Consider the following 6,998-nt stretch of genomic DNA (forward strand, 5'->3'; position numbering starts at 1 on the left):
CACTAATTTTACATTCCATTCTCACACCAATCTTGAACTATCACTTCTCTTTTTCATGGACTTATTTTTTAGAATATAAGAACACAAGAACATAAGAATTGCTATACTGGGTCAGACCAAGGGTCCATCAAGCCCAGTATCCTGTTTCCAACAGTGGCCAATCCAAGGCACAAGTACCTAGCATGTACCCAAACAGGCTACTATTGCTTATTAGTTAATAGCAGTTTATAAATTTTTCCTCTAGGAATGTATCCAAAACTTATTTAAACCTAGTTACACTAACTGCTGTAACCACATCATCTAGCAATTAATTTGAGAGCTTAAGTATGTGCTGAGTGAAAAATAATTTTCTTTGATTTGTTTGATATAAACTAATTGCTAACTTCATGGAGTGCCCCTTAGTTAGTCTATTATCTCAGAGAGTAAATAACAGATTTATATTAACTTTTTCAATTCCTTTCATGATTTTGTAGCCCTCTATTATATCCCCCCTCAGTCGTCTCTTCTCCAAACTGAACAGCCCTAACTTCCTTAACCTTACCTCATAAGGCACCCGTTCCATGCCCCTTATCATTCTGGTCGCCTTCTTTGCACTTTCTCCAGTGCAACTATATCTTTTTTGAGATGCAGCAACCAGAATTGCACACAATATTCAAGATGTGGTCTTACCATGGAGCGATACAGAGGCATTATGACATCCATTGTTTTGTTTGCCATTCCCTTTTTAATAATTTCTAACATTCTGTTTGCTTTTTTTAACACTGCAGCACAGTGAGCAGATGATTTCAATGTATCAACCACTATGAAGCCTATATCTTTTTCCTGGGTGGTAACTCCTAAGATACAACTTAACATTATGTATCTACAGCAAGGGTTATTTTTCCTATATGAATTACTTTGCACTTGTCCATGTAAAATTTAATCTGCCATTTAGAAGCCCAGTCTTCCAGTCTCACAAGATCCTCCTGCAATTTATCACAATCCACTTGAGACTTAACTACTCTGTATAATTTTGTGTTATCTGCAAATTTGATCACCTCAATCGTCATATCCCTATCCAGATCATTTATAAATATATTAAAATGCACCTGTCCAAGTACAGATCCCTGAGGCACTCCACTGTTTACCTTTTTCCACTGTGAAAACAGACCATTTAATCCTACTCTCTGTTTCCTGTCTTTTAACCAGCTTGCAATCCACAAAAGGACATCACCTCCTATCCCATGACTTTTTAGTTTTCTTAGAAGTCTCTCATGCAGGATTTTGTTGAACACTTCTGAAAATACAAATACACATTAAATGATTCACCTTTGTCCACATGTTTATTCACCCCTTCAAAAAAATATAGGAGATTTGTGAGTTAAGACTTCCCTTCGGTAAATCCATTCTGGCTGTGTCCCATTAAGGGGGTTATTTTCCAAGCTGCATTATAGGCTTTTTGCACACGTTAAGGTGTTTTTTGCATGTCAGAGAGAGCGAGAGAGTCTCTCTCGCTCTCTCTCTCTCTCTCCCCCCCCCCCAGTGGTTGTAGATAGGAACCACAACAATTGTGCACTTACTGCAAAGTGCAAAAAGTTATCACACTCTGCGGTAATACCTATGCGAAATGCTAAGATAGTGCACTTTGCGATAAATAATCTATTACAATAAAACACACCCCTCTTCCTATCACATGTGATAGTTTGATGAATCTAGCCTTAAACCATATCTATCTAAAAGTCTTGTGATTTTATTCTTTGTAACAGTTTCCACGATTTTTCCGGGCACTAAAGTCAGGCTTGCCGGTCTATAGTTTCCTGGATCACCGCTACCACCCTTTTTAAATATCGGGGTTACATTGGCCATCTTCCAATCATCAGGTATAACAGATGATTTTATTTGAAACAATTATCACTCAATCCTGTGTTTTTGGTGAATTCCATAAATACATACAACAAGGTATTAAACAAGGTATTAAAGCAATATGTTAATCATGACCCTTTTTACAATGCCTTACTCATTTAAACAATGCAAAATAGACAGATATAGACAAATTCACAGACCAGTTTGACAACATAAACAATCTCAGTAAGTTGAGAACTTAATTAGGATGGACAGACAAAGCACCGGGACACAAAATTCAGAAGTTGCAAACTTACTGGATCATTCATCAAACCGTGTTATGGCCTCATTGCACGATAAATGGGATCTAATGTGTGATAGACATGCGATATTGATTGCACCATGTGTTAATATGTAAATATGATAATGAATATGCAAAAGCTAGAAAATTATGCAAATGAGGGACTCCTACTGCATTTCGTAGAAAAATAATGCATAATAATGCTGGATTTAACATAGGAAATAACACCTTTTTAATTTGTTGTAGAGTGTGAAAAAACTTTTTATTGCACCATAGTGACCATTATCATAGATGCAGCTATTATCACGCATGATAAACTGAGGCCTTCTCTCAGATACACATGTACAGCTCTTGAGGCCCAATAAAAACAGCTTTTGTAACCTATCCTGTCTTCCAAAAGCTACACTTTTAGGGGGAATTCTACTAGTAGTGGGATACTGGCTACTTCAGACTGTTCAACAACAACTACTACTACTACAGGCAAGGGAGTTCCCAATGCCTCTTAGGGAAGTACCTGCACCAGAGCCAGAGACGCAAACCCTGCCAGTGGAGCGTCCTGGGCCATGTCAGGGCTTCCCATACAAGAGGGCATGCAGGCAGTACAAGAAGAAGATCTTTCATCCATGAACCACATTGCTGGGGATCCCAGAGAACCACATGGTTATGTGGTACTGCCTCAGCTCTCAGGCTATCATGGAATTATATCAAGAAGTAGAAGGGATCTAGATCTGATTACGGAAAGGTCCCATGATATACCAGGCCTCTCCAAACTGTTGTGTGCCCTGCATTTTATGGCGGCTCATTCCAAACAACAGTTGGGGTCAGCAGGGAAAGGTCCAAAACATCTTGTTCCCATTGTCTGGGCCAAGTTATAACAGCTGTACATAGCCACATTAATGGTTACATAAGATTCCCTCATGAAAGGCAGGACTTGCTGGACTTGAAGAAACATTTTTATGTCATTGTCAACTTTCCAAATGTCCAGGGAGCTATGGACTGCACTCATGTAGCCATCATCCCACCCCGTGACAGGGAGGAGATCTACCGCAACAGGAAGCTCTTTCTCTCCATCTGTGCGCAAGTGGTCTGTGATACTCAAATGAACATCCTTGACATGGTCATCAGGTAACTGGGAACTGCGCATGATTCCTTCAGTGATGATTGGCTCATAGGTAAAAGCACTTCTTCTTTCTATCATATCTCTCCAGCTATGGGTTTGCAGCAAATGGTGGTGACACATGGGGCTGTTGAGGATGTGACTGACTGCATCAGTTACATGACAAGTAGCTTGCACAGATAGGTCAATAAGCCTTTGTGCCAGGGCCCAGCTTTCTCTCTCCATGCTGAAGAGGCTTACTAATGTTATGTCTCCCTATAAAGCATTTTCCACTAAGGTCAGAGTGTGACTGAGCACTATAGACTTTCAATTGGTCAACATAAAACAAGTGGAAGTTAAAATTCTCTCTCTTGGAGCTGTTGAAAAGTCACTTGTCTACCCAAACCTTTTTGGTGCATGATTCAGGGACTCCCAGGTCAAGCACCCATTTCGGTATCCTGTCTGCAGCACTTCAGCTCTGACAGACTGGAAGTCAGCTACAGATTGTCTTCACCTTCACAGGGATATATGGCTTCAATGGAAGCCATGGGAGTAGTCTTTTGGGACAATCCTATTTAGTGAATCATGTCTGACAAATGTGTATCTCTGGAGGGCAAATTGCTGAACAGTCAGGGACATGAAAAATCATATTACAAGGTTGACGTCTTTCTGCAATGATTTGCGTGGCAGCTGTGATGCACAGTTTCAGTGTTACAGGAGTACTAGAACCGGGTAGATATTGCTTGATTGTGAGTGACAAGCACACATTTTGTATGCACTCCAGATGCATGTTTCCATTCATGAAGATCTGACACAACATAACAGTGTGCTATAGCATACATATACAGGCCGATGCAATACCATGCGCTGGCAGCAGTGTATGGCTCAACATGCAATTGTATTCATGTTTTGGATGTGCGTCCATAACCCCTGATGTAAAAATAGGGGTAGAACATCCAAAACGCACGTCCAACTAAACGTGTAGCTAATAGCCTCATCACATGTAAATCTATGTTGATGCCTCATCACATGTAAATCTATGTTGATGAGGCAATTAGCTATTTCTCCCCAATGCAAAAAAAAAAAAAATGTGCCCCCGATGTGCACATTTTTACTCTAAAAAATTAACGCCTGTCCCGGAGCAGGCATTAATTCTTGAGGAGCATAAAAAGATTACAGAAAAGCAGAAAATACTGCTTTTCTGTAGTTCCTCTGACATAATATCATGGTGATATTAAGTAGGAGGAATTGAAAAAGGCTATCTCTAAAAAATAAAAATTAAAAAAAAAATTGTGCTGGTAGTCAGGTTACGAATAGGGATGCTCAGGTAACAAGCATCCATTTTCCTAACATGCTGACAGACACCTCTCCTGGGTGCCCACTGCTAAGGAGATACTAGAGACACACAATTTTCCCCTAGAACCTCCTTTTTACTGTGGCAGCTCATTCAACTATAACATTGCTTTAGGAGAGCAGGCACTAAATCGTGAGTAGCTGTTTTCCATGTGCCAATATTGTATCAGTTTGATCGTGTTACAGAAAAAGGCAGCATGGACTAAGGGTTTGGAAATAATTTTTAATGACTCACGTAAAGCTAGAGCTTCGCTTCTAGTGTCTAATAGCATGCTGTGGGTTGGCCATGAGATAGCTAAGTCACGGAGGTGTGAGTGATGCTGACATTTTCTCTTTGGCACAGGAGATTTCGGCTGTGGTTGCAGGAACTTGCTTCTCACACTTGCCACTTTTCCATACATGCAAGCAGAGACAAGGTACAACAAGGTCTTATGTTATATTTGCTGTGTCATAGAACACACCTTCAGAGATAGGTATGATGGAACTCCAGCAGGGCCTAGGCCATGGAGCCAAATACTCTATAGGTTAGAAAAATCACAAGTAGCACAGCTGCTTAAAGGCACAGCCTGAAGCTAAAAGTTGACAGTTACTGTCATAAATTACAGACTCAAATGTTACAGCCAGATTCCTTAGCAAACATCTATGTGCATCTGAATATATCCACATGTTCATTGGATGCATAGTGTCACATGGACCTGAAAAGACATAGATATCAGCACTGACTTAGTTGTTTCTGAATCAGTGCTGACATCTGAGTGCTCACATAGCAGGTCTTCACTCATAGCCTTTTGGGAAGTACATGTCGAATATTGTGACAGGTTATTGTAAGCTAGGATATCTCATAGGTGTCACACATGACAATGCATAGCTGGGCTGTTACGACTCTGGCAGTTGTGCAGCCTCCTCACCACCAGAGGCCCCCCATGAGCATGCTACCTTGGCTAGCCCAGCCTTCCTTGCCTACCTGCCCCATATCCAGAACTCTCTATTTAACCCCACCTAGCCCATGCCTCGGTGCTTACGCATTAAGTTCCTTTGGGCTCCCTGCTTTAGCCATCTGTTCCTTGCCTTGCCTTGTGCGCCTTCAGGCATCCTGATTTCCTGCCTTGCCTTGCTCTGTGGCCTATGGGCTTCCAGGTTCTTTGCTGATTTTGCTCTATGGTCTACATGCATTCTAGTTCTTGTTTGCCTTCTTTTCCCCTCTCTCCCTGAATCTCTTTGTAGCTGTACTATTACTCTTCTGCTTCCTCCTGCTTCCTTTGGACTTCTTTGCCTTGCTGGCTTCGGGCATTTAGTGTTTCATGTTCAGTGTAGACCTTGTCCTGGTTTGTCCAGTTCTGTCATTGTCTGTCTTCCTTGCTCTGGTTCTAGGTCTCTAGCTCATGCTTACCTGTATCCATTCTCATGCTTACCTGCACACTATTCTGATTTCACCCTTACTTGCACTCAGTTCCAGTGTAACAGTTCATGCTTACCTGCATTCACATTCACGCATACCCACAAGCTGTTCCAGTGTTTCCTGAAGTTCACCCTTACCAACACGTTCTCAGCTCCTGAGACTCCTCTCAGCCAGCATCCAGCTCCAGAGACCCTTTTCAGCCAGCACCCAGTTCCAGATGGCCTTCTCAGCCGGTATCCAGCTCCAGGGATTCTTATCATCCTGCACCCGGCTCCATAGATTCCACCCAGTCTCACCAGATCATCTGCTATTGCTCCCATCCTCCTGTCCTGTGTCACTCCTGTAGGTGGTGTTCACCATATCAGGACACAGCCCAAAACCGTAACATGGGCCCTGCTACAACTAGATAATCAAATAGTCAACTCTCATGTAAAGATGGTGATGGCCTTGGCCCTTGGACTGTCATGCTGGTTATGTTAGCTGCTCAAGGAGGATATACATGGATGTTAGTCTGACTATATGAAGGCTCGATTGGGAACAGGATGGTGTCATGCCTTCACATGTTCTCCGAATGTCACCTCTGAAATGTATAGATTATTTATTAATGACAGTAACAGCACCCACATGTCACATAACAAAAGGTTCACCTCATTGAACATAAGAACATGCCATATTGGGTCAGACCAAGGGTCTATCAAGCCCAGCATGCTGTTTCCAACAGTAGCCAATCCAGGCCATAAGAACCTGGCAAGTACCCAAAAACTAAGTCTATTTCATGTTACCATTGCTAGTAATAGCAGTGGCTATTTTCTAAGTCAACTTCATTAATAGCAGGTAATGGACTTCTCCTTCAAGAACTTATCCAATCCTTTTTTAAACACAGCTATACTAATTGAGCTAACCATGTCCTCTGGCAACAAATTCCAGAGTTTAATTGTGCGTTGAGTGAAGAAGAACTTTCTCCGATTAGTTTTAAATGTGCCACATGCTACCTTCATGGAGTGCCCCCTAGTCTTTCTATTATCTGA

The sequence above is a fragment of the Rhinatrema bivittatum genome, chromosome 5, assembly GCF_901001135.1.
Source record: "Rhinatrema bivittatum chromosome 5, aRhiBiv1.1, whole genome shotgun sequence".
In the NCBI taxonomy this organism is placed as follows: domain Eukaryota; kingdom Metazoa; phylum Chordata; class Amphibia; order Gymnophiona; family Rhinatrematidae; genus Rhinatrema; species Rhinatrema bivittatum.